At 40.3% G+C, this 26,764-nt stretch overlaps 1 long non-coding RNA gene across 1 annotated transcript; it reads right to left on the bottom strand.

Annotated features, from left to right (window-relative positions):
* Positions 1-5,033: 5,033 nt before the first annotated feature.
* Positions 5,034-19,666, bottom strand: LOC109166658. The gene is made up of 3 exons (XR_002051700.1): positions 19,486-19,666; positions 11,745-11,749; positions 5,034-5,044 (listed from the first exon to the last, which is right to left on the bottom strand). It is a non-coding gene; the product is annotated as an uncharacterized LOC109166658 (long non-coding RNA).
* Positions 19,667-26,764: the final 7,098 nt, after the last annotated feature.

Genomic DNA, 26,764 nt, shown 5'->3' with positions numbered 1-26,764 from the left:
CTTAGTAGTCATCCAAATCTTCCTTTTCTTTGGTCAGGGTCCTTGTCAAGTCTTTTGACGGGAGTTAGGACGAGGCGATTTATCGGGTAAGTGTACGTTACCCAGTTGTGGAAGTAAACTTATCTATTCGCACCCTTACCTGGTGTGGTAAGCGTAGGGGGAGGTTCCTTTAAGTTAGAGAGGGATGAAGTGAGGGGAGGTTATGTGTAGGTTTCACAATCTCACTGCGCGTCCTAAGATTCCTGGATCTTATGTTCCTAAGTACCTAGAGTTCAAGCCTAGTGTCCTAAAGTCCGGTCTTAAGAGTCTTATCCTAGGGTCAAACTTAAGCTCTGATACCAACTGTAACACCCCAGATTTTTAAGACATTTAAAACTTATAATAAAGGTAGAATCTTATTAAATCCCAAGATATAAATACAAGCGTTCGGGGTGCTATACCACACCTGGGCTAGAGAACCCAAGTGCACAGGCTAACTAACTAATATCCTCAAAGCGTAAATACGTAAACGTGGCACGCAGGGCAAAAGGGAAACTATCTATTTCTAAGTTCTAGCGCACTCCAGTGACTTAATCTTCTGTGCCTGAAAGCCAAATATATCTGTTCAGCGAGAGATGCTGGTAACCCGCTCCAACGCGTTGAAATACAATACATATAGAGATATATATAGATATACGAAAACCATTTTGAGCATGAAGATATATCCTACGAACTCTAGCTTTAAAACCGGGAATGACTCGACATATAAGGCCAGACACAAGCAACAGTTATAACGAGCATATGCAGTTCACAACAGATGAGGCAGATAAGGCAAAGCATAAACAATGATCATAACCCAACATGAACAATCCCCAATATAAATCCCATAGTCACATCCCCCAAGACACTCGTAATCACAACTCGTCCATGTCACACACATAACACACTTTGTTGGCGCCACAGGACCAATCGCATGCCCATACATGAGGGTCAGCGCATATAGCTCTGACACGGCCCTGCAGCACCCTGCCCCGTATCGCAACACGGAGGGGTCGATCGCAACCGACCGATGAACCGCAGCTAATCATAGTGTTTGATCGCAACCAAACAGTGGACCGCAGCCCAAGAGAATGTCATCTGACCGCAGCCAGGAAAAAGGACGAACCGCAGCTCGTATAGAAACGTTTGATCGCAACCAAACGGTGGACCGCAGCCCAAGAGTATCAATCTGACCGCAGCCAGCTTCTGAACCGCAGCTCAGGATAACCAATCCGATCGCAACCGAATTGGGGTAACACACACATAACACATAGCAAGCACATGCAACCCACATTACACATTAGGAAGGGGGAGAAAACGTATAACAAAACCTATGCGTGATCCATCACTTACTAAGAATAGTCCTAAGGGGTTCATACTTCTTCCACCTAGGTCAACGGGATACCAATTCAACTAGCATGCAATGTAATAGACTCATAAACCTACGAACGGTACCCGAAACATCAAACTAGACATAGGCACGATAAACGGAGTCCGTTGGGACACCACGGGGAACGGGGAACATCAAACGGGGAAGCCGGGATCCCAAGTTGGGGGAATTTCCAGCGGGTAACCGGTGGGTGGTGGGCCACCCGCCGGCCTGCCCGCCGGAATGTACTGTTCCGGGCAGCGGGTCGCCGGCGGGCAGCTGCCCGCCCGCCGGCCACCCGCTGCCAGGCGGTAATTCTCGGCACTGGGTTGGTGGCGGGTCCCCTACCCCCCACCTACCCCCCACTGACCCTTTTTCATCCATTGCGCCCCGGGAACCGTTGTGGAACCCGAAACCATGCTTAGACACTTTACAACGCAATTAACGACAACACGTAGACAATTAACGGATCAATTACGAGAAACGAACGACACATAACCTATCATGCTCTTCTAAATATAATCACGCCCAAACATGCGATTTCCCCACCCGATAATCCAAGAATAAGATCATACGATACAACCTAGGGTTCTAATCACTTTTATATCAACAAGAATACGGTTCGTCTTCTAATTGCAAGATTCGGTAAGAATAACACATAAACATCAAGAGCATCACATAATTATCAAGAACAACACATAATCATCAAGAACTCCATATAATCATCAAGAATCTCCCAATATCAAGATTATCAAGATCCCCCATGGGATCATCACATCAATTACCAATAATAATCATCATAACTCGCCAATATACAATAATACGGGGGAAACCCTAAGGGGGAATTATAACTATGAAAATAGGTTTTGTTGAGACATGGGTTACCTCTTAGCCTTAATTAATTCCTTGGCTATGAAGGGTCTTTCTTTAAGCTTTCTTGATTTCTTCTAAGGGGATTCTTGGAGCACTTTGGGGTGGTGGAACGTTTATTGTGGTGGGGGGTTCTAGGTGCCTCTTAAGTCCCCTATTTATATATTTAGGAGTCTTGGTTAGGAACTAATATTATAGGCTTGCTAATTCTATTCCTTTTGGAACTAAGGATTGGGTTTAGGGATAAGGGTCCATGGTCCATAGTGGACCATATTAATTAATTAAAGGGAATCCTAATCGTAGTCTGAATAGTAAAAGGCCTACTTCTTTTATTCCTAATAGATAAATAGGTCTAGGATTCCTAATTAGAATCTGAATAGTAAAGGGTTTACTTTCTTTATTCCTAATAGGCTTAGGACTCTAATTTAGGCAAGGGTCCACGGTTCATGGTGGACCTTTATTAATTAATTAAAGGAAACCTAACCGAATTAAATCATATTTAATTATTATTAACGGGATTAATTTAATAATTAATCCGGGATTGAAGGCCGTAACACGGGGTGTTACACCTAAGACTTTTGAGGAATTATCTAGTCGCGCCCACGATATGGAGTTAAGCATAACAGCTAATGGTGGACAAAACATACCCATTCAAAGCTTCTACAATGGGGGCAAGAGTCATGATGACGTTGAAAATGGCGGCAAGGCCTTTAAGAAATATGAAAGCATGGACGCTATGCATGTGAATATTCAACCAGCTAGGATATTCACTGAAGCTACTAGTGAGTCTAAGGATGCTTCTAAATCATTACGGGGTAGTAGAAAGCTCTCTTTCAGGGAAAGACAAAACAAGCAGTATCCATTTTTGGATTCTGATATCCCACATATGTTTGATGAGCTACTAAAGCACAATCTCGTTGATTTGCCAGAAATGAGGCGACCACACGAGGCTTTAATGATGGATCATCCGAGTTATTGCAAGTTTCATAGACTTGTCGGACATCCAATTAAAAATTGCTTTGTCTTTAAGGATAAAGTAATGGAGTTAGCTCGAGATGGGAGAAATAAACTTGCAGATGCCACAGCAAGCGCTAATCAATTTTCCATCTCATGCGGTAAATCTACTTCGCTACTCATTGAGAGGAACAATGTGAAGGGAAATAGAAAACGACACAAGTGTTTATTCCCTCTTAACATCAAGTCTTATGATACCAAACCCGAGTATGGTACTTGGCATGGTATTAAGCATGCTAAACAACACCACGTTGATGATTCGACACGACCATCTAAGCAAGTTATGAAAAGGTGGGTCAAGAAAAGAATGTTATAGGGCTCTATTGATAGGAGGACTTGCGGCCACCATATGAAAGCACGAGTTCTAGTCACATTGGCGGATTACGTGCCAAAGCGGTTCCATATTACTCAAACTAACCAAGGAATGAAGATGAAAATTCCTCTAATAAACCCATATGCTAGAGAAGAATGTGCCTCAACACATTATACCACAATATGTGATGGAGGAAATATTCTTCAAGCTTCTTCAATGTGAATTGAAAACGCTCATATTACTTCAAGACTCCCCGGCACGAGTCAAAACTGCCTCATATTACTTCAAGGCTCCCCGGCACGAGTCGAAACTGCCTCATATCCCACAAGGCTCCTTGGCACGAGTTGAAATGGCCTTATAGTTTCGAGACTTCCATGCACTACATACTTTCAAGCAATGTATGCTCTCAAGTGGCATGTCCAAGAAATTCTCGAGGGGGCAATTTGTAGACACAGAAAATTTGAAGCCGACAAGTGGACCGATTAAATCATTATCGAGCCCAATTTCAGGGTTGGTCATTAGTCCAATTTAATTAATTGGGCTATGATAATTAAATTAATTTAATTAGTCCAAGTAAATTTGATTTGGGCTATTGAATTAAGTAATTAATTGGTCCAAGCCCATTTCATAATTGAATTATAATTATAATTATAATTTAAATATAATATGATTTTATTATATTTGAATTAGATAATTATAATTTAATTTGAATTTGAATTAGATGATAGAATAATGAACCTAGACTTGATTTTGGCAAGGTTCATTTTAGTAGATAATTAATTAATTTAATTTAATAAAAATTAATGGAGTTTGTTGAGGGATTTTAGTTACAAACTTCACTATAAATAGAGCCTCAATTCCATTCTTCAAATCACACCTTAAATACATTGAGAACAATTTGAAGACTTGAGAGCTTGAAGGCATTGCAGAACGCTTAACAACTTGAAGGCTTGAAGATTTGAGAGCTCTTTTGAAGGCATTTGAAGATCTTGAAGAATTAAAGGCATTGAAGGCATTTTTTTTACAGGTTTTAAAGATCTTGAAGCAACTTGAAGCCTTTTTGTAGGTACTTTGAAGATCTTGGAGCCTTTTGAAGGCAACTTGAAGCCATTGCAGGCGCTTTAATTAATGTTTTGCAGAGTTAATTGCTTCGGAGCTTGATGTTTTGCTGTTGAAGATCACACCAATTGAATCCCGGAAGCTACGCCACTTGAATCCCGGAGGCACGCGCCAATTGAATCTCAGAGGCTACGCTATTTGAATCCCGGAGGCACTTCCATAGATAACGTCAGTGAAGAATCAGAGGACTAGACAGAGATTTTGTACCTGCACTTTGACTTATACACACGCTGTACACGAAATTTTCGGAATATATACAAAGTTTACTTTTTGTGTTTACACACTGGTCTTCCTTCTTGTCTTGGGATGTTATTGTTTCTTAAAAACTTGCATTTCCCTTGCTAATTTTGGACCAACGTATCACCGGCTGCCAAAACTGTTTCCTGGCCATGTTGATGTGGAATTGCTTTCCTGCTACAATTGTCATCATTGTTACCATATATGTCTTTGTTTTCTGTGGTATTGCATATGGTTTGTTTCTTGCTACCACAAGTGTACATAAGAGTTGGCACAGGCACTATCAAATCCTCATGAAACGGGATCTTACCAAGGTTTAATACGAGTGTAAATTTTTTCAAAAGACGTATCATAGTCCATTTAAATAATGTTATTTTTATTTCAATTCTTTCTCTTAAATGTTACAGGTGTACATAGTGGTGGATCAACGTGGCCATTATACCCCACCAACACTAGATCCGAGACATGAACAACACCTTCGATCTCTTCATCTATTGTAGAGGGTAGGTGATATTCGACGGCCCCAAATACCTTACACATATATAGCTTCTGAAGTCATTTGTATGCATGCTTTTTGTGGATGTTGCTCACCATTGTATATATATTTTAATCCCAATGAAATAAATTATTTCTTCATTGTGTAACCTTATTTTACAATACAACTATATTGAATATATATACCAACTCATCGTATGGTTTCCTTATTTCTAGATTATATACCATGAGTTGTTTTCCTTTGACAACATAACCTCTTAATAATATGTAGTAAATAGAAAGATTGTGATCGAGAAAGAAGCAAAAACCAACAACACCCACCGGCCACCACCTATGATGATGCCTTTTAATGACAACTTAATTTGTCTTCAATAGACTCTGCATTTTCCTAATCAGCTATAAGTGTCGTAATTTTGACATATTAAATAGGAAGATGCTCATTAAGATTGCTAAATTGTGTCTATTCCAAAATTAATTTTAAATGCTTTATTCAACGAAATAATAACAATGAGCTAGCATGGCTATTCTAGCTATAAACTAGATTGCAATCCCGGTGATGCCTACCATCTTATTTTTAATTCATAGTATTGTTTACTTTATTGATAATCATTTTATTGCTTTTACTTAACCATTTTTTATATTTTATTATTATAACGAAGTAGCAATTGGTAGTCGTTGATGTTGGTGTTGGTGGTGTTAAAAGTTTTTTTTTTTTTTTTTTTTTTTTTTTTTTTTTTTTTTTGAGAAAATAAATTATATAGAGACACACACAACATACAATTCAAATATCTGGTTCTCATTTCCTTCCAACATATATAATCCAATTCAAACCAACAATAATATCAAAAGTATATTTAACTAATAATCCATTCTATCCTTCAATAATATAAATATCCATATTACAACATAGTTTTAGAAATGGCATCTCCATCTGTAGGAGTTCAGCTGGTGCAAATCCCAACCCCATGTTATGTTCCCGCTCTATCTGTAGTAGTGAGTCATTGTTGCAGAATCTGACTTGAAAACGACATCAAAGAAGTTATTGAAAAATTGATTGAATATCATATTGCATTTGCTCGAGTACTTGTCTTATACATCCTTATCATATATCCCAACTCTTCTCTTACTCGCAGGCGCCGAACTCATAGCTCCTCGCCTCTGCAAAAGCATGTAGGACTTCGTCCACAAGGAATGCTTAAACCACTGGAGAGCTATAAAAGTGAACAATTTCTATTCATACATATGGGACCCGGAACAAAGCAGTGGTAGGGTGCAATAGCCCGCACACTGCCAATCACGGTTGCACACTTCCATGGGACAAACAACGAAACGTGCAATTCACGTGCACATCGTGTGCATGTGTTTTTGAGATGTCATACAAGGATGTAGGGGAAAGTGGCATGGGGTGGGGCGTTAACTACTCCTCCAATTACACATAGTGGTGGATCAGCATGACCATTATTCCTTGCTAGCACTAGATCCTAGACATGAACAACAACTTCAAACTCTAAATCCTTTGTAGATGGAGTTATTATTTGAAGGCTTCAAATACCTTGCAAATAGCTTATTTCATTTGTATGGTTTTTTTTTGGGTTTTTGGTGACCATTGTATATTTTAATCATTCATCTAGTGAACTCAATTATATTTCAATGATATTTCTTTCACTATAGGCGTATGTTTCTTCAAGAAACTCATAAAATTTGGTGAAGAAATTTGCCAGGCAAATTGTGCATCAATTGGACCATGTTTTTGGCAAAAAAATAAAAAATAAAAAATAAATTAGTGGGAAACTAATCTAAATGATCCAAATTTCGTGGCTTAGCTTGAGATAAATCAAATGAAGCTAAACTCATGCCATTAAGGCAAATAAATCCTCATTTAGTATAGTTTTAATGTTATTCATTTTCTTTATTTACTTTATTTTAGGTTACATATATGCATGTTTAGGAGAAATGAATGTCATTCATTGCCTTGTAATGGATTCCTTTGATCTCATTGAGAGTGTTGTATTTTAGCCTATTTAAAGGCTGAACACAAGGAGGGAAGGAGATAGATGATTGAAGTTGAATCCAAAAAAAAAAAAAAAATGTTTAGGCATTTTATTGTCTCTCTTATATGTTGAGAGATGTTCTTCTAGACGTATGAAGATAATCACCAATCTTGTGGTGTCATCCATTCCTCATCATCTAAGACCAAGGTGTGACGGAAATATCGTTATAAGAAAACACAAAAAATCCTCTTCCCAAACCCAGCCAAATTCCATCTCCAACCTCTCAAACCGTATTTCTTGTTCATGTTGATTTTGTGAGGAAAAGATCGAGCATTCAAAGAATTCTTTGGCGAATCAATTCTCCCGTTCATCCCCAAAGATCCGTATCAGTTTGGTATCAGAGCACACGGTTTATTCCTCACAAAAAAATCAGGTCACGAAAAACACTCCTTTCTTTAATGTATGCTCAATTCAATTTCTATCAAAAAATTTTAAACTGCACAGTTTGAAACAAAAATTCAAAAACAAATACTTCCACATATCTGATTGCATTGAAATTTTATTTAGAAGTAGCCAACCTACCATTCTATTGTTTCATCAAAGTTTTGTGTAGAAATCATACTCCTAGAAACACAAAAAAATTCTTTGAATTCAACACAACCATAAGATTTTTCCCAAAAAATTGTCTTCATGTACAGTTCAAAAGAAAATTTTAAGAAAAATACTTCCACTTATCTTTTTGCCTTAAAACTTTTTATGGTTGAACCCAACTCATAGTTCCTGCTAACCATAATAAAATTTGGGTCAAAATATCATTTGAAACACGTCAAATTATTTTTTTTTTTCAAAATCACTCTAAAAGAACTATCCAGATTTTTTTTTCTTTTTTTATACCCTTCCATGTGCTTTCTAGTATTGTGATCATTGATTCTACTCTTTCATGGAGTCTTTTGAGTTAAATACACTTCAACAAGGATCACTCACTGTGGAAGAATTCTACAACAAGTTAAGAGATTTGATGATTCAAGATGGGATGATTGAGAAAGTTGTAATTACCAAGAATAGATTTGTGTATGGTGCTAAAAAAGAAATTGCACAATTGCTTCCTCACCGGTGCAAGTGGTTGCTTGTTTACTTTGCTATACCATGCCAAACAAATTGAAGAAAGATTGCAACAAAAATAAATTGAGAATTCGACGTCTATTTCCTTGTCATATGATGAGAGCTCAAAAGAAATGATTGAATATGTAAACATGTGTGAACAAGAATGTGCAAACAAATATCAGGAATGTTGAGTGAAAAGGAAGAAGAGATTGAGAAAAAAGGTGAAAATAAGGAAGTAGAATTGTGTTTTGAACCTTGCAGGAAAAAGAATGAGAGAGAAGATTTTGAGAACCATATAACCCCTATTTTAAGTTCATTGCAGGGTTCATGGATGTGATTCAATTGTTGAGAATAGGTTGGAAGGGATGACAAAATGGCATCAAAATTTAAATGCATTTGGGCTGTTGTTGTGCGAAGTTCAAAGAGGCAGGGGTTCACTCACTTTCTCTAATGAAGATATTCAATTAATACGGTTGGAAATTTACTCATTTTCATTTGACTGTGCCAAGTGTGATTCGAGGACGAATCTTCTCAAAGAGTAAGGGAATGATGAGGACACACCCATAGCATTTAAAAATTCTAATAAAACAAGTGCATTTAAAATTAAAAAAAAAAAAAAAGCTGAGGGGACAATTTAATTGTGCCATACAATACCAAGAAACTCAAAAAATTAAGGCATGTGCAAAATTAAGAAATTTGCCAGGCTGATTGTGCATCAAGTGGATCGCTGTCCCAAAGACACCATTTGAGTTATTTAAAGGTTGGAAACCGAGTTTGCAACATATGCGTATTTGGGGATGCCCGTCTGAGGTGAGGATATATAACCCACAAGAAAAGAAGTTGGACCCGAAGACTATTAGTGGTTTCTTTATTGGATACGCACAGTCCTCCAAGGGGTACATATTTTATTGTCTATCTCATTCAACTAGGATTGTGGAATCAAGAAATGCTAAGTTTCTTGAAGATGACATGATTAGTGGGAGGGATTGGTTCAATGATTTGATTTCTAATCATGATCGTAATGAATCATATCCTTCTACGTCATCAGATAGGTTGATAATAGTTTCAAGCACCCCTCAAGTTCAAATGGGTATTGAACAACCTATTGAAGAAGTTCCATAAAATGCTGATATTATTCCAGTAGATCAACCAATTCAGGAAATTCCTGAAGCGGTAGTTGAACCGCTAACTTCTCAAAAAGATGGTAGTTTAACTTTGAGGCGATCTACTCGCGCAAAAAAGACCGACAATTCCTAGTGATTATATAGTGTATCAGCAAGAGTCTGATGTTGGAGCTGAAAATGATCCAGAAACATTTTCACAAGCCATAAACTGTAAAGAGTCAGATTTATGGTATGAAGCCATGAAGGAAGAAATGAGTTCCATGCGGAGCAATGGAGTTTGGGACCTTGTTGAGTTGCCTAATGGGGCCAAGGCCATTGCCTGTAAATGGGTCTATAAGACTAAACAGGACTCACTAGGCAACATCGAGCGGTACAAGGCTAGGCTCGTTGCTAAAGGGTTTACTCAAAAAGAAGGAATCGAATACACGAGAATATTTTCTCCTGTATCAAAGAAAGATTCACTTTGTATAATTTTGGCTTTGGTTGCACATTTCAATCTTGAATTGAAACAAATGGATGTGAAAGCGGCATTCCTTAATGGTGATCTAGAAGAGGTGGTTTATATGAAACAACCTGAAGGATTCTCTTTTAGTGAAGGTGAGCATTTGGTTTGCAAGCTCAAAACGTCCATCTATGGTTTAAAACAAGCTTCCCGCCAATGGTATATCAAGTTTGACGGGGTCATTTCTTCATATGGATTTGTAGAAAGTCCCTTAGATCACTGCATATACCAGATGACAAGTAGGAGTAAAATTTGTTTTCTTGTTTTATATGTGGATGATATTCTACATGCAACAAATGATAAGGGAATGATGCACGAGGTTAAGCAATTCCTTTCTAAGAACTTTGATATGAAAGATATGGGCAAGGCATCTTGTGTCATTGGCATAAAGATCCATAGGGATAGATCCCGGGGTATGTATTCTGGGACTACCGCAGGATTGTTCACTAAGTCCAGCTCCTATTGTGAGAGGAGATAAATTCAGTTTGGACCAATGTCCAAAGAATAATTTTGAAAGAGAATCCATGAAGAATATTCCTTAAGCTCCAGTTGTCGGGTGCCTCGGGTATGTTCAAGTCTGTATTTGGCTGGACATCACCTTTGCTGTTGGAATGCTGGGACGATATCAAAGTGATCCAGGTTTAGACCACTAGGGAGCTGCAAAGAAGGTTTTAAGGTATCTCAAGGGTACTAAGGGATTATAAGCTTGTGTTCAAGCAGATGGACGTTTTGGACATTGTTGGATATTCTGATTCAGGCTTTGCTGGTTGTGTTGATTATCAGAAATCAACTTTGGGGAACATATATATTTATCATGGCCGGTGGAGCTGTTTCATGGAGAACTGTTAAACAAACTCTTGTCACCACTTCAACTATGGAAGCTGAGTTCGTTTCATGTTTTGAGACTACATCTCAAGGTGTATTGCTTAAGAATTTCATTTCAAGGCTTAAAATTATGGACTCTATTTCTAAGCCATTAAAGGTTTATTGTGACAACTTAGCTGCAGTCTTCATGGCTAAAAACAATAAGAGAGTGGGAGTCGAGGTAAACATATCGACACCAAGTACTTAGCTATCAGGGAGCGTGTTAAAGATAAGAAAGTAGTAATTGAGCATATAAGCACTAAGTTGATGATTGTTGATCCGTTAAGTAAAGGCATGCCACCATTCAAGTTTATGGATTTTGTTGAGAAAATGGGATTTCCGCCCACTTTGTAAAACTTGTATACTATACATTCAGTATATTTTTATGAAATTCTTAAAGTATTCAGATATTTTCTCGTTATTGTATTGTGTACATATTGTTGAGAAAATATATATCTTTTGGACCTGGAATAAACATAAGGTTTATCCATTATGTTTTTTGTTAAGCATATAAAGTACGTAGAGAACAAGTTGCATTGTGATTATAGTAGATACTACTCATATTAAGAGGACATATCTCTATAGTTAATGTATTTTGTTTCTTTAAGTTTGTTCTTGCACCAAGTGGGAGAATGTAACATTTTCCATTTATGGTGCAAGATTATTATGGCCTTAATGGCCATTAAGGGGTGCCAATTGTAACGGTTACCATTACAACCGTTACAAAGCCTATATTGATGGTTAATAGGCTATATAAGACTAGGTCCCCCCACTGCTCAGGTCACTGTCATTTTGACAAAACTATACACCTCTTTGAATCGGAGAACAAGTGAGAGACACTCTGCCCAAATTACTACAGCAAACAACTAAGGCATTCAACTACAAGGCAATTGAAAAGAACAACTATTGCCGGAGGTTAGTTTGTGTTTACTATTTGCTTACAGTACATACCTAGGATTTAGTGTTAGCAGGGTATAATGGCCATGCCGATCCACAACTATGTACAATTAGAGTAGTTAATGCCCCACTACAAGCCACTTTCCCCTACACCTTTGTATGCCATCCCGAACAGACACATGACATGCACTGGAATTACACGTTACGTTGTTTGTCTCATCGAAGTGTGCAACTGTATTTGCCAACGTGCGGGTTATTGCACGCACCCTACCGCCGCTCTACTGTGGGTTCTATACGTAGGAATAGAAATTGCTCACTTTTACATATCTCCAGTGGTTTAAGCGTTCCCTGTAGATGAACTCCTGCGTGCCTTTGCAAAGGCAAGGGGCTATGAGTTCTTCGTCTGCAGGTAATAGAAGAGTTAGGATAAAAGAAAACGATGTGTAACATATGGACTTAAGTATAGCAAATGCAATATGATATTCAATCAATTTATCAATCACTTCTTTTCTATTTTTTCAAGGCAGATTCTACAACAAACCGATGAACCATACTCCAAATTTGGCTCAACAATGATGATGAAGATCTTTAGGGATAACAATCATCCGAATGCCCGATCTTTTCCTCACAAAAACAACAAGAACTGCGGTTTGAGGAGATGGAGATGGAATTTGGCTGATGTAGAGTTTGGGAAGAAGATTTTTTTTTTTTTTTATAAGGATATTTCCACCACACCTTAGTCTTAGGTGATGAGGAATGGATGACACCACAAGATTGGTAATTATCTTGATAAGCCTAGAAGAACATCTCTCAACACACAAGAGAGACAACAAAATGCCTAAACATTTTTTTTTTTGGATTCAACTTCAATCATCTATCACCATCCCTCCTTGTGTTCAGCCTTTAAATATGCTAAAATACAACACTCTCAAGGAGATCAAAAGACTCCATTACAAGACAATGAATGACATTCATTTCTCCTAAACATGTAACCTAAAGTAAAGTAAATAAAGGAAATGAATAACATTAAAATTATATTAAACGAGGATTTATTTGCCTTAATGGCTTGAGTTCAACTTCATTCAATTTATCTCAAGCTAAGCCATGAAATTTGAAACATTTAGATTAGTTTCCCATTTTTTTTATTGCTAAAAGGTTGATCCATAAAGACCATCAGACAATGTACCGTATCCAACACAAGTTGTTTTATTAAAAATATTCAAACGCTTGTCTTGGAAATTAAAAGAGAAACCCAACGTCACAACTCTAGAGATTGAAATCAAGTTTCGGGAGAAACTTGGTACATAAAATGTCTTATTTAAAATCAAAACAAAGCCACTACTTAAAACTAGCTTGCATGTTCCAATGGCTTCCACTTGTGACCCCATCTTGTTTCCTGATAAGATGGTTCATTCACTTCCCACCGGCTTCCTTAGATCCTGCATTTCCTGTAAAGAGTTTGCAATGTGGATTGTTGAACCAGAATCAATCCAACAAGTATTAGTGTTAACTTCAGACATATTAGATTCATAACAAATGAATGAGGATAGAATACCTTTCTTCTCGATCCACTTTTTGAGTTTTTGTACTTGATGCAATCTTTCTTCATGTGTCCCTTCTTTTTACAGAAGAAACACTTATGCACCTTCTTTATGTCAGCTTGAGGTGAAAGTTTTCCTTTCCCCTTAGCCTTAGAAGTGGAACCTCGAGATTTTCCAGATCTAGACGTCTTGTGTGCCGTAGCTAGCATGACACTTTCTCCCATTTCCATCACCAACTGATACATTCATAAGGAAGACTTACCACAGGCGCAAACAACAAAGAAGCAACAAGAGGCAAGAAGAAACAGTAAGAAGCTAAGCATTTATATCAAGTCATGTTTTCCTGTTTAATTTCTTTCAATTTTAAAGTTGTTTTAAAGTTCCTAATTTTAGGGATATGAACGTTAAGTTAACGTTGGGTCTTAGGTATATATAGTTTTGGAAGTGCTGAAAATAAAGCATTGACTTTTGAACTTGGAAATTGTCTAATGACATTTGGGAGAGGAAGATCTCTAAAACCCTTCAATCTATTTCTTTTTTTTTTTTTCTTCTTGTTTCCTTCACTGTCTCTACAACCATAGGGAAATAAAGAGCATCCGTTCCCTCGGCTCGCCCAGTGACGCGTTCATATATTCCCGAACCCATAACAAATTTGGTATCAGAGCCCGACGCCTTGGGCGAGAACTTTGCATAATCTTTCAAGGCTCTCTAGGATACTGTTGCTATGTTGAAGGCAAATCAGGACGAGGATCGCGCTGCCATGAGGGCAGACCGCGATGCCGCGAGGGAAAACCAGGACGAAGTCCTCCAACTGCTTCGGCAGTTGCTAACGGGGAAGACCCCGGCCGCTGACGCCTCCAGTAGCCACGATGGGCCACCACCTCCGCCCCTGAATGATGCCGTGTCTGCCCACACTGCCCCCGCGATCACCACCGCGGCTCCTCAATTTGCCCGGCTGGAATTTCCTCGTTACGGTGGCCACGAAGATCCAACCGGATGGCTGCACCAATGCGAGCAATTCTTTCGCGCCCAGGGTACGCCGGCAGGAGAGTTCGTAAATATGGCTGCCTATCACTTGACTGGGGTGGCACAATTGTGGCACTTCCATTTGGAGATGGAGGAGCCGGCGATGTCGTGGCCCCAATTCAAGTCCCGATGTTTGATTCGTTTCGGCCTTGGCCTCTGCGGCAACGCACTGGGAAGTTTGGCAAAGCTCAACCAGAATAGCCGCTCGGTGGATGACTACAATGACGAATTCCAGACCATGTTCGTACGCGCTCCGCCGTTTCAGCCTGACCAGGAGGTCGATCTTTACACTGCCGGGTTGGACGAATGGTTGCGGATCGATGTCGAAACTGCACAGCCAGTGAACCTGGACGTGGCTATGAACCTCGCCCGGACTTACGCACGCCGGCAGCACTGTCTCTCCGGCCAACCGCCTCTTCAGCCGAACTGTTTCCCTTCTTCCCCTTTTGCAGGTGACTCATCGCGACCCGGTCAGTACACTGCGACGCGGCAACCCTAGCAACTCCGGCCGGCGACGTCTGCGGCAGGTTCGACCGGTAGCTCAGTTGCAAACCCTAGACCAGCGACCTCCCAGTCACGCATCACTGGAGCGATGCGTGGGGGACCCTCTGCTAGCCTGCCCCCTGAACGCCGCCTCTCCCGTCACGAATACCAGCGCCGGCGATCACAAGGCCTTTGCTTCCACTACGATGAACCTTGGTCTCCAGCGCACAACTGCCGCCATCTCTTTTTGTTGGTGATTGGCGAAGGCTCCGCTCCAGCGATCAACGAAGGGGCAGAGGACGTCGCGTGCGAAATGGAGAATCCAGAGATCTCCTTGCACGCGATCTCGGGAATTGGGAGCGGAAATATTATGGGTGTGAACTTGCGTTTAAATAATGCTCCTATCACAGCCCTAATTCACTCTGGCGGCACACACAGCTTTGTGGACTCTCGCACAACAAATAAATTTGGCTTGCCAACTCGAACGTGCCCGTATTTACAAGTAGCGGTCGCCAACGGATTACTGGACTTGGCATTTGCGACGACGTTTCTCTTAAGAAAGACAACCATTATTTCCCTGTTAATTTATTTGTTATTCCATTAGTATGCTTTGATATTGTATTTGGCGTAAATTGGTTGCGCACGTTAGGTGCGATTCTTTGGGATTTTACCGCGCTTACCATGACATTTATGTGTGGTGGCCAGCCCGTAACGTGGCAAGGGGAACTCGTTCCCCCCGTCCATTTGCTTAATGTCATACGGCCCCAGAATAGCATTAATAATGCTTTGGAGCATATTCTGACCGACTACTCTGATCTTTTTAAGGAGCATACGGCACTGCCACCTACTCGTCGGTGCAATCATTGCATCACATTAGTCACGGGCGCGGACCCGGTGGCCGTTCGGCCATACCGCTACCCCCAGGCACAGAAGGATGAAATTGAGCGTCAATGCCGTTCCATGTTGGAACTAGGCATTATTCGTCCTAGTTATTCACCATACTCTTCCCCGGTGTTGTTGGTGCTTAAACAGGATCGGTCATGGCGATTTTGTATTGACTATAGTCTATAGGGAATTAAACGCTAAAACTATAAAAGACAAGTTCCCGATCCCGGTGATCGATGAACTTCTGGATGAGTTGCATGGGACACGCTTCTTTACGAAATTGGACTTATAGTCTAGATATCATCAAATTCGCATGCACCCGGGGGATGTTCAAAAAACGGCTTTCCGAACACATCAGGGCCATTTTGAGTTATTGGTGATGCCTTTTGGCCTTTGCAATGCGCCGTCCACATTCCAGGCCCTCATGAATGAGGTTTTTCACTCCGTACTTCGTAAATTTGTTTTAGTTTTTTTTTACGATATTTTAATTTATAGCAGGTCTTGGGCAGAAGACATCTCACATGTCCGGACGGTGTTTGATCTTCTCCAGCGTCATCAACTGTTGGTCAAAAAATCAAAATGTTTTTTTTTTTGGCGTTGACAAGGTTTTTTACCTCGACCACATTATCGACGCCGCTAGTGTTTCTATGGACTCTAGCAAAGTCCAAACGGTCTTGGATTGGCCCCAGCCACAATCTGTTCGAGGGCTACGTGGTTTCCTTGGACTAGCCGGATTTTATCGCAAGTTTATAAAGAACTTTGGCATCATCGCTGCCACGTTGATGTCACTTCTCCGGAAACACAGCTTCGCGTGGTCACCCGAAGCGACGACAGCCTTTCAGGCTCTAAAGGTCGCACTTACCACGGCACCGGGGGTAGGGGTGGGTGCAGTTTTGCACCAAGATAACCACCTGGTGGGTTTCTTTAGTCGGAAGCTCGCCACTCGGCACCACAAACTGGCCTTATACGAACAAGAGTTGATTGGGCTCTCTTAAGCGATTCGGCATTGGCGACACTATTTGTGAGGTCGTCATTTCACGGTCCGCACCGATCACTATAGCCTGAAATTCCTGCTTCAACAATGCCTCACCACGTCCCTTCAGCCCCATTGGATTAGTAAACTTCTGGGGTATGACTTCGACGTAGAATTTCGTGTCGGTTGACTGAATACGGTTGCCGATGCCTTATCTCGGCGGGATGAGGATGCCCTTTCCCTAATGGCCTTATCCGCTCCGGTTTCTCCGCTGTTGGATTCTATTCGTCGTGAGCTTGCCGCTTCAGCCAACGCTCAAGCCTTACTGGGAACGATTCGTGATGGGGCCGAAGGGCCCCACTGGTCCTTAAACGGGGACCTAATTCAATACAAGGGTAAGTTATATATTCTTCCGAATTCTCCTCTAATACCCGTTATTATTGCAGGCTTTAACGACATTTCGCACGAAGGAGCCCAGAAGATGATTTTTCGTGTGTCCCGGGAGTTCTTTTGGACGGGAATGCGCAGAGCCATTCGCGAGTTCGTGAGGAAGTGCCCTACCTGTCAGCATTGTAAGTGGGAAAACCTCCAACCGGCAGGCCTCCTCCAGCCTCTGCTTATCCAGTCATTTATCTGGAGCGACATTTCGCTGGACTTCATTAAAGGCCTACCAAAAGTTCACGGCAAGTCATTGATTATTTCGGTCGTCGACCGTCTGTCCAAATACGCCCATTTCATTCCTCTAGGCCACCCTTATACGGCGACCTCGATTGCAGGCATATTTTTTACACACATCATCAAACTCCATGGCATCACGAGTGCTTTTTGGAAGGAGTTGTTTCGTTTCAGCGGGACTACTCTCTGCTTTTCTTCTTCTTATCATCCGCAGACGAATGGACAGACAGAAGTCACCAACCGCACAATTGCTATGTACCTACGCTACCTGGTATGTGACTGCCCTAGACGGTGGGTTGATTGCCTTCCCTAGGCCGAATACTGTTACAACACGGCGTTCCACTCGGCTTTGCAGACTTCGCCCTTCCGCGTGGTTTACGACCGCGACCCTCCACATCTATTGTCCTACGAACCGGGGGTGGTTAAACTTGAAGAAGTGGATGTCGCACTGCAGGACCGTGATGCGTTTCTCGCCTTGGTTCGGGACCAACTTAAGGCTGCTCAAGTACGTATTGCGAAGTTTTACAACCGCTCACACCGCGACGTTGATTATGATGTTGGGTAGTGGGTTTGGCTTTGCCTATATCCCTACCGTCAGCTCTCGGTCAACCGCCGAGTGTTCCACAAGCTCTCGCCGAAGTTTTTTTGTCCATTTCGCGTACTCAAGTGCGTGGGGGATGTCGCATACCAGTTCGCTCTGCCTTCCTCTAGTCGGATTCACGACGTGTTCCATGTCTCCTTGTTGAAGCCCTATCAGGGGGAATCGCCGGAAGTTATCCCGGCACTGCCCCCGTTACGCGATGGTCGAGTTTTGCTTCAACCCCACCTCGTGTCCAGATCTCGGCTGAATCGCGGCGTTAAGGAAGTTCTAGTCCATTGGCTTGGCGCCGGTACGGAAGATGCTTCTTGGGAGCCATTAGACCACTTTCGGTCGTTATTTCCAGACTTCAAGCTTACGGACAAGCTTGTTGACTTGGAGGGGTCTGATGATACATTCATAGGGAAGACTTACCACAGGCGCAAACAACAAAGAAGCAACAAGAGGCAAGAAGAAACAATCAGAAGCTAAGCATTTATATCAGTCATGTTTTCCTGTTTAATTTCTATCAGTTTTAAAGTTGTTTTAAAGTTCCTAATTTTGGGGATATGAACGTTAAGTTAACGTTGGGTCTTAGGTATATATAGTTTTGGAAGTGCTGAAAAAAAGGCATTGAATTTTGAACTTGGAAATTGTCTAATGACATTTGGAAGAGGAAGATCTCTAAAACTCTTCAATCAATTTCTTTTTTTTTTTGTTTCCTTCGTTGTCTCTACAACCAGAGGGAAATCAAGAGCATCCGTTCCCTCGGCTCGTCCAGTGACGCGTTCAATTTTTGATGGGCGAAGAAATGTTACAACCATAGTGTTGTTACAATTATTATTATTATTGTTATTATTATTGTTATTATTATTGTTATTATTATTATTATTATTATTATTATTACTATTATTATTTCTATTATTATTACTATTATTATTACTATTATTATTACTATTATTATTACTATTATTATTACTATTATTATTACTATTATTATTACTATTATTATTACTATTATTATTACTATTATTATTACTATTATTATTATTATTATTATTATTATTATTATTATTATTATTATTATTATTATTATTATTATTATTATTATTATTATTATTATTATTATTATTATTATTATTATTATTATTGTAGTGGAATAGTCACTTTCTTAGGTAGTTACAACCACTTAGGTAGTGGGTAGTGGGTAGTTTTATATTATTATGTATAAATAGCTACCTATGTAATTGAAGAAGGGGACTTTGGAAAATTCAGAATATTTGACTTTCTATTAAGGGAAGATTGGAGAGAAGAAGCACTCCAGAAACGCTTCATTTGTGTTCTTAAGTTCCTAGGCCTGTGACGCGATCCTAATATCCCGGTCCATAACATTGCCCATAACACCAACCTTCCTTCTTCGTGAACACACATGGTCATTAAATCATTTATGGACCACTTTTCCTTATGCGTGTTATAAGAAATTTAAAAGGGTACATATGGTGATGGTAGGGTGTACAAAGCATAGTACACGACAAAGTCATCTGATATATCTACCCCAAGAGTCTTAAGTTGAGCCACAATGTCCCGCAATTCCATGATGTGCTCAAGCACACCTTTGACGGAAGTGAGACGGAGAGAGGAGAATCTCATGAAGAGGGTGCTTGTTAAAGCCTTTTCTGAAGTGACGAACTGGTCATCAATGGACTTGAGCAATGCTCGGAAATCCTTATGCTTTTCATTAACAGAACCCCGAATTGAATCGCATTGGAAATTTTCGCCTTGATGTACATTGTACTGAGCCGATTGGACATATCCCATCGCTCATATAGTGCAATGTGATCATGGGTATTGTCTTTAGTGGGGACCGGTGGTTTCTCGTTATGGATAGCAAAGTCCAAGTCCTTCCACCCTAAATTGAGAAGAATCCTTTCTTTCCAAATTTTGTAGTTGTCACCCCTAAGTTCTAAAACTTCCATGTTCAAGTCAGTGTGAGTAACAGATTGAGATGTTGTAATGGTAAAAGGTTTGGATTAGAATTTTGAGGCACAGAAAGAACTGAATCACATACATTACCAATGTAAATTCTGAATGTCAAAGATCCAAATGCATAAAAATTGCTTGTGGGCTAAATTTTTACGCAAAATGGACTTTAGAAAACTTTAGAATAGAAATGAGATGTGTACAAGGTTGAATTTCTATTCTCAATAATAAAAACTACCAAAGACTATATGCCAACACATAATTGCCTGTGAGCTAAATTAGGGTCATATTTTGGTATTTTTATCCTGATTAATCATATAAATATAATAAAATAGCATGTGGGCTAAATTTCATTATATTACATATAATTAATCACAATTTATGCCTAAACTTTATGTGATTTGGAAAGGCTTGATATACAATTTTAATTAAATTAAGGATGATGTGGCTACTCCTTAATTAACTAAAATTGTATTATCACATCGGCATAGATTTATGAAAAGCAAAACAAATTATGCAGTCAACATGATATGCAATTCCCAGGTATACTCCAAGGAAAGTTGGGCGAGATGAAACTCAGTTAAATACCAACTCCTTATACAAAGTAGGATTCCAAGGGAACTAGTAGCATATCGGCTATTCTAGTTTTCTTCCCAAGAAACTTTCCCTGGTTCTTGCATTCTCATATCATAGCATAATTGTTTTGAAGGGTTTATTCAAAACTTTGATGTTCACGGTTTGAAAAAGGGCTTTAAGGGACTTTAATGATAGGTGAACTTTTTGATCATAATGTGCTATTTTTCAGGCACTACCGTACTGGTACTAAACCTTATGTACTACTATAACCGCAATATGCCAAAGTCCAATATTCTAAGGAATTTAAATAATTCCTAAAATATGCTTTTCTAAGACATAAAAAATAAATTGCATAATCAAAACATACATTATGCTTATTGGGCATAACATGCATATTCCTAATACATAAACTCATATTAAACAAATAAATTGCACAAATATTATAGCAATTTAAAACACATGAGCATACTAAATAATAAAATTCAAATTCAAATTATAATTTGAATAAAATTTTTATTAAAGACAATATAAACAATGCAAATTGCAGGCCCAAAATAATTTATACAAATATATAATATATAATTATATATAAAAAAAAAACAAAAGATTAGTAAAAACACAGGCCCAAAATATATATTTTTTAATTTATAGAATGGGCCAGGCCCACTTTCCAGACACAACCCATCTATCCCCTTAACAAGTTAAGGGCTTCAGTTTAAATGAACAAAAATAAAAACCTAGCTGCAACAAAAAAATATAATAAAAAAATAAAAGGAACCTGGCAGCGTAGATTGGAGAGGGAGAACGCGAAGAAGTCCTCACTTAGCCATGGCCGACGGAGAGAGAGACATCGCCGGAAGAGGATTTGGCCGAAGCCGAGGCCCAACACCGCCACCACTCCCGTCGCCGACGCCATCTACTGTCCCCATCGCCGATGACCCTGCTTCGCCGTCGCCATCTCTGATCGACAAAACGAAGCCCAAATTCAATAAAATGTTACATGTACAACACCTTCTATCTATAAATCCTTTATAGATGGAGATATTTGATGACTTCAAATACATTGCACATAGCTTATTTCATTTGTATGGTTTTTTGTGTTTTGGATACCATTGTATTAGGACTCTATGTAGATGAGTCTGTTTAGAACTTCTTATCCTTGTCACACTGTGACTCTCTACTTCTTATCATTGTCACACTGTGACTCTCTATTCTATATATTCACATCATCTGATCTCATTGTAATTAAGTTCAGTAAATACAATACAATCAGTTCTCATCTGGTATCAGTAAGCTAGGGTTTTTTCTTTGTCTCTCGTCCCTATAGCTGACGGATCTGTTAATTCCTCTGAACGGACCGTGTCTGATGCTGCTATGTCGTCAAGTTCGTCGTCAATTGTGTCGCTATCCACCACACATCACTTCATCAGTACGAAGTTAACCTACAAGAATTATTTGTTCTGTCCTACGCAAGTCGTCCCGTTTCTTCACGGGCATGACCTAATGGGGTTTGTTTATGGTACGAAACCCTCACCGGCTGTTCTTCTTGCTGTCGACGCCGACACCGCCGACGCCATGCCACGGCCGAACCTCGCCTATGCCGTTTGGATGCGTCAAGATCAAGCATTGTTGTCCATGCTTGTCTCCTCCCTCTCCGACGAGGTCATGCCAATCGCCGTCGGACGTCGCACGAGTCGTGCCCTTTGGGAGGCCATTGTTCAGACGTTGTCGTCTTCCTCCCGCGCCCGCGCGTTAAACCTTCTCGGCCAGTTGCAGGGACTGGACCAGGGTGATTCGTCGGTTGCGGATTACATTGGGCGAGCTCAGGTGATTGTTGAAGAGCTCACCCTCGCCGATCAGAATCTCTTTGTTTTTCGCGGCTTGAGACCGGAATTCCGTGCCCTCACCGCGTCTCTTGCCGTCCGTGGGCAGCCGGTCACGCTCCAGGAGTTGGCGGACTTCCTCGGCGCCCAGGAATTTATCGCCAGTCGTGATTACGGCGGTGCTCCGGCGGCTCTTGCTGTTCAGCGCGGTGGCGGCCGATCAGGTCGCGGAGGTCAGAACCGTGGCGGCGGTCAACGAGCAGGCGGTGGCAACGGCGGGTCCAATCGTGGTGGTGGCGGTAGACAGCAAGGTGGCCGTGGGCGTGGTGGCCGCGGTCGCGGATGCAACAGTGGTGGCAATCAAGTTCAGTGCCAGATATGTAGGCAGACTGGTCACGAGGTTCATGTATGTTATAACCGGTATGATTCCCCACCTCAGGCCAATCTAACATATCAAGATAATTCAGATGTTGGTACTCCTCAGACATGGATCCCAGATACAGGGGCAACTAATCATGTTACTCCGGACATTGCTGCTTTGACCACCTCAAAAGAATATGTTGGCAATGACACCTTGCGTGTCGGTGACGGTATGGGTTTATCTATTAGTCATGTTGTACATGCTTCTTTTAATACCCCTTATAGATCATTCACATTGTCTGATATACTTCACGTTCCACGTTTGTCTAATTCTTTATTATCTGTTCAGAAGTTTGCATCCGATAATAAAGTCTTTTTTGAGTTTCACCCCTCTTTTTTTGTTGTGAAGGATATCAATACCAAGGAAATACTTCTTCGGGGCAATAATTCTGGGGGACTATACACACTTCCATTACCTAGTTCGTCTCCGTCAACGTTTCTTTCCGCTCGTGCCTCGACTTCCACTTGGCACAATCGTCTGGGTCATCCTCATAACCGTGTTCTTAGCCATATACTTCGATCTTGTTTAGTTAGTGGATCTCGTGATAATATTCGTTGCACTAATTCTTTATGCAATGCGTGTCAATTAGGCAAATCTGCCCGTTTTCCCCTCCCTCGTGTTGCTTCCTCTACTTCTCATGTACTGGATCTTATTTACACAGACATTTGGGGTCCTGCGCCCACTTTATCTACATCTGGCTTCCGTTACTTTGTGATCTTTGTGGATGACTATTCCCGTTATACATGGTTCTTCCCTATGAAATTAAAGTCTGATCTCTATGTCATCTTTGATAAATTTCGTACTCTTGTTGAACGGTCCTTTAATTGCAAAATAAAGGCCATTCAGTCTGATTTAGGTGCTGAGTACAAAAAGTTGCATTCTTCGTTTGTTCAATTAGGAATTCAACATAGACAATCATGTGCCTATACACATGAACAGAATGGTCGTGTTGAACAAAAACATCGTCACATTGTTGAAACTGGTCTGGCTCTTCTAGCTCATGCCACTGTTCCTTTGAAATTTTGGGATTTTGCCTTTGAGACCGCTGTCTATTTAATTAACAGAATGCCATCTTCTATATTAAATAACTCCAGTCCTCATCTCCTGTTACATAAATCCCCTCCTTCCTATCTTTTTCTTCGTGTCTTTGGGTGTTTATGCTACCCTCATCTTCGACCATATAATCGTCATAAGATGTCATACAGGTCTTCTCCATGTGTCTTCCTAGGTTATCATGAGTCATTTAGGAGGTACAGATGCATGGACTTACATACTAATAAGATTTACACATGCAGGCATGTCAGATTTGATGAAGAAGTTTTTCCCTTTGCTACTAAAACTTCTTTGCAGGATCTATCTACCCCGTTTTCTGGACCTTGGGCGGAATCTGTTCTCAGTCACAGCACACCTATTCCTGTCGTGTCCAATGGTGAACCGCCGCTACCTATTTCATTCGAACCAGCCGTGGATCCCGGACAGGCTGCCTCGTCGGGTGATCCTGTAGAGCCTGTTGCTCGCCGGCGAGGCCGTCCACGTGGGCGGTCCATCAGGCCCAATGTCCGTACTCACTCTATGGCCACTCGCAGCAACGCAGATGCTCATCTTTTTGCTCTAGCAGCTCAGGTGCATCCCACGGAACCCACATGTCACTCTCAAGCTGTCAAATATCCCGAGTGTCGTGAAGCCATGGACCAAGAATTCAATGCTCTCCTGCATAACGACACATGGTCTCTAGTTCCACCCACTGCAGGTATGAATATTATTGGCTGTAAATGGGTGTTTCGTACGAAGAGAAAGGCTGATGGTGCTATTGAAAGGCATAAAGCCAGGCTGGTTGCGAAAGGTTTTAATCAGGTTCTAGGTCAGGACTTCTTCAACACTTTTAGTCCAGTGGTAAAGCCTATGACTGTAAGACTCCTTCTATCTCTAGCTTTATCATCTGGGTGGTCTATCAAACAGCTAGATGTTCATAATGCTTTTCTGAATGGTAATCTGGCTGAAACAGTTTATATGAAGCAACCCCCTGGTTATATTGATGCTAACTTCCCGAATCATGTTTGTTTGTTAAAAAGATCTCTGTATGGGTTAAAACAAGCTCCCAGAGCTTAGTTTAATCGACTACATACGTTCTTACTATCGGTTGGCTTTCAAGCATCCAAGACAGATGTCTCTCTGTTCTATTACTCTAAAGACTCTACTTTGGTTTATCTATTGGTGTACGTGGATGACATTCTTGTAATGGGAAGTGATCAGAGTATTATGTCTCAGCTCTTGTCCAAACTGTCTGCTACATTCAAAATCAAAGATCTTGGTGAACCAAATTTCTTTCTGGGTATTGAAACAGTTAAGAGTGACAATGGGATTATTTTATCTCAACAACGGTATATGAATGATATTTTAAAACGGGCTGGAATGTCTGAATGCAAACCCCTTTCTACACCTATCTCTGTCTCGAAAACTGTCCCCTTCAATTCAGATCTATATGATGATCCCACACAGTACAGGAGTCTAGATGGAGCACTGCAATATCTCACTGTCACATGACCTGACCTATCCTTTGCAGTTAATCAGTTATGCCAGCATATGCATGCTCCCACCATATCACACTGGGAGCAGCTCAAACGGGTACTCATGTATGTTAAGGGAACAGTTGATCATGGTTTACGCATACGACGGTGCTCATCTAAAGACATTCATGCTTTCTCTGATTCTGATTGGGCTGGTTGTCCTGACGATCCAAAATCCACAAGTGGTTTTGCTGTTTTCTTGGGGAGTAATCTTATATCATGGGTTTGCAAGAAACAGAGAACTGTTGCCAGGTCATCCACTGAGGCTGAATACAAAGCTCTTGCAGATGTTTGTGCTGAGGTTCTATGGATTATGTCATTACTGCGTGAGATACAGATTCCGGGTATTTCCATTCCAAAATTATGGCGTGATAATCTAGGAGCTACATATATGAGTGCCAATCCAATCTTTCATGCGCACACCAAGCATGTGGAGATTGATTATCATTTTGTTCGTGATCGAGTAGCTTCGGGCGATATCCAAGTCAACTTCATCTTCACAAAGGATCAACTTGCTGATATCTTCACCAAAGCTCTGCCTGGACCTAGAGGGGACAAGCTACAGGTTACTAGTATACACTGTGCTTGAGGGAGAGTATTAGGACTCTATGTAGATGAGTCTGTTTAGAACTTCTTATCCTTGTCACACTGTGACTCTCTACTTCTTATCATTGTCACACTGTGACTCTCTATTCTATATATTCACATCATCTGATCTCATTGTAATTAAGTTCAGTAAATACAATACAATCAGTTCTCATCCATTGTATAGTTTAATCTTTTATCTAGTAAAACTAATAATGTTTCAATGATATTTCATTCACTTTAGGCTTTCGTTTCTTCAAGCAACAAACACCTATTTATATATTTTTTTTTAAATCAAATATTTGGTTCTGGCTACATTCCTTTCAAAATACATAATCCAAATAAATCCAACAATAATTTAAATAATTCATCAATAATATATCTTAACTATTAATCAATTATATCTATCAATAAAATAAATATAAATATTACATCACAGTTTTTGAAATGGCATCTCCATCCGTAGATATTCAACTGGCGCAAATTCTAATCCCACGATGTGTTCTCGCTTTATCTGCCGTAGTGAGATCATTGTTGAGCCATATTTGGAGTCTTGTTCATTGGTGTATTGCAGAATCTGCCTTGAAAACGACTATAGAGAAGTGATTGATACATTGATTGGATATCATATTTGCATTTGCTATACTTGAGTACTTGTCTTACACATCGTTTTCATTTATCCTAGCTCTTCCCTTACCTGCAGGCAATGAACTCGTAGCTTCATGCCTCTACAAA

This window comes from Ipomoea nil, unplaced genomic scaffold (genome assembly GCF_001879475.1).
Source record: "Ipomoea nil cultivar Tokyo-kokei standard unplaced genomic scaffold, Asagao_1.1 scaffold3104, whole genome shotgun sequence".
NCBI classification, from domain to species: Eukaryota; Viridiplantae; Streptophyta; class Magnoliopsida; order Solanales; family Convolvulaceae; genus Ipomoea; species Ipomoea nil.
Note: the sequence above shows the minus strand (reverse complement) of the source record. Positions and strands in the feature narration are given on the sequence as shown.